This window comes from Vicia villosa, linkage group LG3 (genome assembly GCF_029867415.1).
Source record: "Vicia villosa cultivar HV-30 ecotype Madison, WI linkage group LG3, Vvil1.0, whole genome shotgun sequence".
NCBI lineage: Eukaryota > Viridiplantae > Streptophyta > Magnoliopsida > Fabales > Fabaceae > Vicia > Vicia villosa.
The window spans coordinates 140,642,049-140,649,482 of NC_081182.1; positions in this window are offsets into that span (position 1 = coordinate 140,642,049).

Genomic DNA, 7,434 nt, shown 5'->3' on the forward strand with positions numbered 1-7,434 from the left:
TTCCAACATACACACCAACCTATTTCATACCACTTGCAAAATCATAACAAAAAAATACACACTCAAATCTTTACATTAATAAAGGATTAATTTTAGAACCTTGAGGGCAAGGTTCAAGTGAACCCGACAGCAATGATAGAGGGGTATAATAGTATTTATAGTATTATTATTAGTATTATTATTAGTATTGGGCTCTAATTGTATTTGGGCTTTTAGTTTTAGTATCCATTATGGATATTATATAATGTAGTGTCTTTGACACATTTGAGAAGGAATGAAAACAAATGAAGTTTAATTTTTATAGCTTAGTTTTATCCTTCTCTTAGTTTTACAGTTTTTCATAATTTGATTAGGTTTAGGGTTCTAGCTTCCTAATAAAGTTCCTCCCTCATATCACCCTTGCTAGTATTCCACGTCAAATAAGTTAAAGAAGAAGTTATCACATCTTTTGAAAATTCAACCACTTATCATCTTTCAGGTGATTTTCTATATTAGAAGTTTATTTAGTTGTTATTTATACTTTAGTAACATCATAGGACTGTAGCGGGGAAAATCTGAGATCTAAGCCATAAATTGACTCGACTCAATATTTCAGTGAAAATCGCCACCGCGCTTTATTGTTTCTAAAGGAAATGGGAAAAGAACGAAAAAAACCCAAATTTTTCTTTAAAACAAAAAAGAGATCTTAGGTACAGGTGTTGATTATACAAGGGGAAGGTTTTAAGCACCCCTCATATCTGTGGTACTCCACAAGAACCTTTTTGAAAATCTGTGTTTTATAAAAGATATCGTGTGCAAAAGAAACGATTTGTTTGAATTTTAAAATAAGCTCAGCAAGGCATTAAACCTTGTGCCTACATACCTCCTCGGTGCAATGGAAAAGTCAGAGCTAATGTAGTTCCGCTTAAAAGGGAAACGTTTAAAAAATGAATAAACACTTTATCGTCGTCGGAGAGAAATACTCAGCCATTGATCTTGAGCATGAGAACAAATGAGTTCTTTACATCGCAAATGAAAGAAGGGCTCCAACTCGGATAAAGATCAACGAGTATGCCACTAGCTCTCTCACGCGGAAAAGATCTCATTATATCTATCAATTTCAAAATCGTGGGGTATCACCACTCGTTTTGAAAATTAGTCGTGTCTAAACTTTTAAGAAAAAGGGCCACTAAGGGCAAAAGATATTTTTAAAGAAAGGTTTTAAAAAGGTTGCAAACATAAGAAGTTTTTTTTTTGAAAAAGGGAGAAGATTTTGAAAATTGAAGAAGGGGAGGAGATGAAGAGGCTATCATATTGCGTAAAATAAAAGCTAAGGAAAAGAACGGTCTAACCGAAGAAGAAGCCAACACTTGACATTATGAGTCAAGGTAGATTTCCCATCCTTTGGACTTATCAATACCAAACCAACACATTACTACTTGGGGATCCAGATGAACTTATTATCTTAGCACCACTTTGCATTAAGCACATCAAAATTCTGACGAAAATCGGGCAGAGTAATGGCTATTTTCGGGTAAAATCCTTATCTCAATGCCTTGGAATTAACCATCAAGGACTTTTGAGGAAATACCTGCACACATAAACATACAACAATCCAATGCCAGACAGACATAATAACGACAGAGTAACAACAAAATAAGGGTCCAGAGGTACTAAGTCCAAAAGTCCACATCTCCAAAATGCTCGGGATAGTAACCAATAGTCCAAGAGAGAGCCTTAAGCGTTTTTTAGATTTTTGTTGTTTATTAGTGTTTTAGCACAAAAATAGAGTATGGTCTAAGTGGACAAAAAGAAAATAGGGGAAACATAAACAATACGTCCAAATGGACAAAGAGAAAATAGCGGAATATAAACGTCCAAATGGACAAAGAGAAAATAGCGGAAACATAAACATGATGAAATGATAAAATAAAGCAATAAAGCGTAAAATAAAGAGCAATATAATAAAATGCAGAAATTAAAGTCAATTGTTAGATGTTAAAGATAACCATCTTGAAACTTGTCAAGTATGTTATCAAAGTTAGTAATAAAGATCGATGGTGAGTGAAGGATGTTCTTGGATTTAGACATTTATCAGAAGCTTGATAAAATCATAGCGACTACACGATAAACCTCCATAAGTCTTAAATCAACCGCATACAATTCTCTTCCATGTTTGATCTTTTTTTATTCGGGACACGAAATATTGCGCTATGTTAAGCAGATCGCCAAGTGACTTATGTAGAAGTCACCCTACAACGAGGCCGGTCAACAATCTTTGTGCTAATGCATGCTAGAAAACGATATGTAGATCGTTCTCCAAAAGCAATACCGCATGAAAAGAAAATAGGTAGCGGTCTCGTCTTCGTCTATAATCCAATAGAATTCCAAAGATGTTGAAGATTTTCATCGACTAAAATAAAAAGAAATAAAAGATGGAATCACATTAAAGGTTCCTTCCATCTTTAAGTTCAATCACTTAATATTGCGGATTAAGATTTTCATCCTATCAACGCCCTAAGTCCATTGAATTTAAAGAGGAATTAGACCTCTAAATTTGTGATTCAAAGAAAAATAAGAATGGAGTAGAAGTAGAGAGATATATTGAAAAAAACATCACAAGCTCTTACCAAATGGATCATCAAGTATTAAATCAAAAGAGAAATTTAGAACTATTTTTTTGATATTTTGATATATAATAAAAAAAAACTAATACTAATATATTTTTTTGTATTTTTTTAAAATTAAGAAAGCAATTGAAAGAAAATGCTAAACAAAAACATAAAGGATACCAAATATAGGAGAAAGCGCTGGGCCAATTGATGCAACAATGAGAGGCCTAAGGTTGAATTCAGTCCAAAAGAAACAGATCCACGTAGGGGTGCATACCGGATTGGGCTGCACAAAACACACCAAGCCCAAGTTTCACTAAAAAAGAAACAACCCTAAAAGAAAGTTATCTGCCTCACTCTCATTCTCTCTGTTTCAACAAACATCACTCTTCATTTTCTCTCGGTTCTCACCTCTCATGGCTACGCGAAACGAACACTCACGGTGAAAGCTTAGGTTCAATGATCGAAATGCTCTCCTACTTCAGCACTCTACTTATGCGCGTGATTCTGTTGATGTGCAATTATGAATCGATGTGATGATTGTTGATTTAAGTTCGCGTCGGCGCCGGATTGGAGGTTTGGTCGCTGTTGGTGCGAGACCACGGTGAAGATGATGATGGAACGAGCTTCGTTTGCTTATTACGGTAATGATGATGGTGCGATTTGTTGTTGCTGTTCAGTTTGGTGATGATTGTTTGGTTCAGTTGCTATGAGTTCGGTTTTGATGATTGATGTTGCTGAGCATCGATTTGAGTTCATGAATTTGATGGATGTTGCAACTATGATTCGAGTTCAGCGGTGAAGGTAAGTTATGATGTTGAACCGAAACTGTTTTTGTATGGTTTTTGAATATTATGAAGGTGTGGTTATGGAAATATGGAGGATGATTTTGGTGATCGATGAAGGTGATTGGTGAAGTGTTTAATGATGAAGATGATGATTCGGTGATGAAGGTTTCTGTGAGTAGTTTAGAAGATGAATGAATGAATATGGTTTTTATGTGTTTTTCTGAAAATTTGCAGGTTAATGGAAGAAGGTGAGGTTGAAGATATGAAGATTAATGAAGGTTCTGAAGTGTTTGTTTTAGCTTCAATCAAAGTTCAAAGAGGATTCATGAATTGAACCTCTCTTGAGCTTGAAGAAGCATGAAGAAATTGAAGGAAGATGGAGCTACATTTCTGCAGCATAACTTTGCAATTTTTTCTTCCTCTTTTCTGTGAGCTGAGGCACTGTATTTATAGGCCGTGAGAATGTGAGTTTCATGAGAATCAAGGGTAGAAATGGGATAGGAATTTGAGAGGAGTGGAATCAAATTTGTTAGGGGAATGTGAGGATCATGCTGATTTTGCGTCAACAGAATTCATGCTGAAAAATTTTCTTACAAAGCTTTTTGTCTGTAGTGGAATTGGTGATGTAATCCGTGTGAGCATTCTTGGCCATTGATAACATGAAATGAAGGGCTGAGATTGAATGTATAATTTTGAATTTGTGTAATTGAAATGTGGAGACTTAATTTTGGGTTGAACTTTTTGCTGAACGTGTAATGCATTGTTCGTTTTCTTCTCTTTTTTTTTTGAATGGTCCCCACTTGGCTTGCAAACTTGGATCCAAAGCTTGAATGAATAATGAATGGGCTTTGCAATTGAATCATGGGCCTGCAACCTTCTATATCAAATGGACTTCCCTTTATATTTATTGCACCTAAAACAAATAACAAAAAAGAAAAATATAACAAAGATATTTGATTTAAAAAATTAATAAGATTCAATCTAAAATTAAATCGAATTCAAATTAATTCTAAATCAAAAGTTAGTAAAAATGAGCAAGACAAAGTTATTAAACGAAAAATCTAATAAAACACGCAAAAAGAACACACACTTTTTTTATTTTTTTTAGAAGAAATGCGAATGGACATGTAAAATGCGGGTCAAAATTGGGGTATGACAGATGCCCCTATTTAAGTTTCTTCTATCCGGAGATATGAAGATTGAAATCTTCGTCTCGACGCGATTGAAGAGATTTAAATACATAATACACAATTTTTGGCCCTACGATGTCTTGTAATGCTTATGATTATGACTGTAATGCACATGACTTCCACGAGAGGGAAACAAGACACCACTGGGGAAAGAACACATACTCCGCTAGGGGAACAGGATTTTGCTGGGGGAAAAAACTTCGTTGGGGAAAATATTTCGCACCAGAAAGTTTAAAGCATCATCTTTCACTGGAGATGAAAGAATATACCGACTTTTACTGAAGGTAGGAAAGAATCTCAACATCGAATTTTACTGAAGATGTGGATACAAAAGAACACACCAACTTTTACTAAAAGTGGACTACCAGCTTTTACTGAAGGTAGGAAAGAATCTCAACATCGACTTTTTACTGGAAGATGTGGATACAAAAGAATGCACCGACTTTTACTGAAGGTGGACTACCAACTTTTACTGAAGGTAGAAAAAGAAAACACCGACTTTTACTGAAGGAAGACTACAAGCTTTTACTGAAGGTAGGGAAAGAAGACACCAACTTTTACTGAAGGTGGACTACCAGCTTTTACTGAAGGTAGAAAAAACAATCATCTGCACATCGACTTTTTACTTTGAAGATGCAGGAAAAAAGACACCAACTTTTATTGAAGGTGAACTACCGACTTTTACTGAAGGTAGAAAGAAGGATACACCGACTTTTACTGAAGGTGTGCTACCAACTTTTACTGAAGGTAGAAAAACGATCATCTGTACATCGAATTTTTACTTGAAGATGCAGGAAACTTCTTCTGATCATCAACTTTTTACTGGAAGATGCAGGAATTACCGCCTCAATATTTGATGATAAGCTACCAACTCAATAGTTGAAGGTAGAAGAAAATTGAATTACCGCCTCAATAGTTGACGGTAAACTGCTGAGAATAATAAGCTTCCCTTAAGAATAAGGATCAACTTCTTCTTTAATCAAGGACGTGGCTTGAGAGAAGGACCTGGATGCAAACTGTTACTTCTAATGAAGGGACTTACCATTTGCTAGGCTTCTTCCATCAATTGGATGCAAACTGTCACTTCTGATGAAGGGACTTACCATTCGCTGAGCTTCTTCCATTTGGATACAAACTGTCACTTACACTGAAGAGACTTACCATTTGCTGAGCTTCTTCCATTTAACTGGATGCAAACTGTCACTTACACTGAAGAGACTTACCATTTGTTGAGCTTCTTCCATTTGGAATCAAGAAGTTCATAAAGTATGAGAGATTATCACTTGCTTTTAAGATAAGATTGATACGTGAAGATATACAAACTTGCTCAAATAAAGAGGTTTCCATTTGTTGTCAACCAAAACATGATAGGGATAACATAATTTGCTCAAAGTCAAAACCTGCCCCTTGCTTTCAAGCACAAATTCCAACACTGATGGAAAATAAATATTTCAATATCTGATATCAATCATAAACAGATTCTCCATTGTTAAGGAAAACAAAATCCTCAAGAGGTGCAAAATAAATGCCTTCTCGATCTAGGTTTATCATCCTAGAGAGGTTCCAACATAGTACTTCAAGAGATCAAAGTTCAACTCCACGAATAAACTGGATAGTAATGGCCAAACAAGACTCTAGCAAATGAGGAATGAACTCAAATGGGGATTAGCTCCATCCTGACAAATGAGCTGAGGAGGAACATTGAAGCAAAATTCTTTCACGAGGAACAAACTATGTGGGGAATTAGAAAGGATAAACACTTTCTGCTTAAGGTAGACACTCTAATGGAAAGAGATCATGTATTTTGAGGAATCAAAGAGAATGGATCAAAAAATTAAGAAATGCAAAATGGATATGAATATATTTTTCTTTTTAATTTTTTATGCATGTTGTATGTATGTATGAATGAATGAATGAATGAATGAATGTCATGTATATGCTGACAAAACAAACACAAAAATACTAGGAAGTGACAAGACATCACAATACAACAGACACTTGGTGAATCTCAAAAAGTTGGAGATATCAAAAGACATCCTTCTGAAGACCCATGCTAGGAACACGGCTGAGGATTCAATTGTAGATAAACCGAGGCCGTTGGAGGAACAAAGTCCTGCTACAAGGCTCAAGAGAAAGCTACTGACTAAGGGGAAAATTCAAATTCAAACTTCAAATATCCATAAATCCACTGGAAGGATAACAACGTGAACTCCGCACTGAGGGAAAAATTGTTGGAGATGCACACCAAGCAAACTCTTTGGGAACTATCAACCTCTGAGAGGGATTACAGATCATCAACTCCTAATAAAAGGGATGGGAGAACATATTCTTGCAAGCTCTACTATGGGAGGTCAGAGAAAATTTCCTTGGAGAAAATCACCATTCTGAACTTGCAGAGGAAATAAGAAGTTACCATCATAGCAAACGGGTTAACATGTGGGGGATTTTAGTTCAAAACTCAACACAAGGTGAGAAAGAAAACCCAACAGTCAACTGTTGTCTCAAAACTTCTTGGTAGAGAGTGACATACTCTGGATTAATCATGGCAACCACCTTTGTACTTCAAGCTAATGAGGTGATCAAGGTAACTTCTGATTCACAACTTGCCCCAGACTACATGGTCTATGAGAGGCATCTGCCTCAAAAAGGTTCATAGAGATCCTTGGCGTCATAAAGACTTGGAATAATCTGCCCCAGATCAACAGATTCTTGGAGAGATTTGTCAAATCTCGACGTAGCTGCCCCAGATTGACTAAACTTGGCACATTCTTTTACTCGACAGAGTCTTCAAGATTTGCCCCATAATGGTAATCAAACTTGTAAAAGCATTATACTAGGAGAACAATATGCCTCTGGCAATGTTTT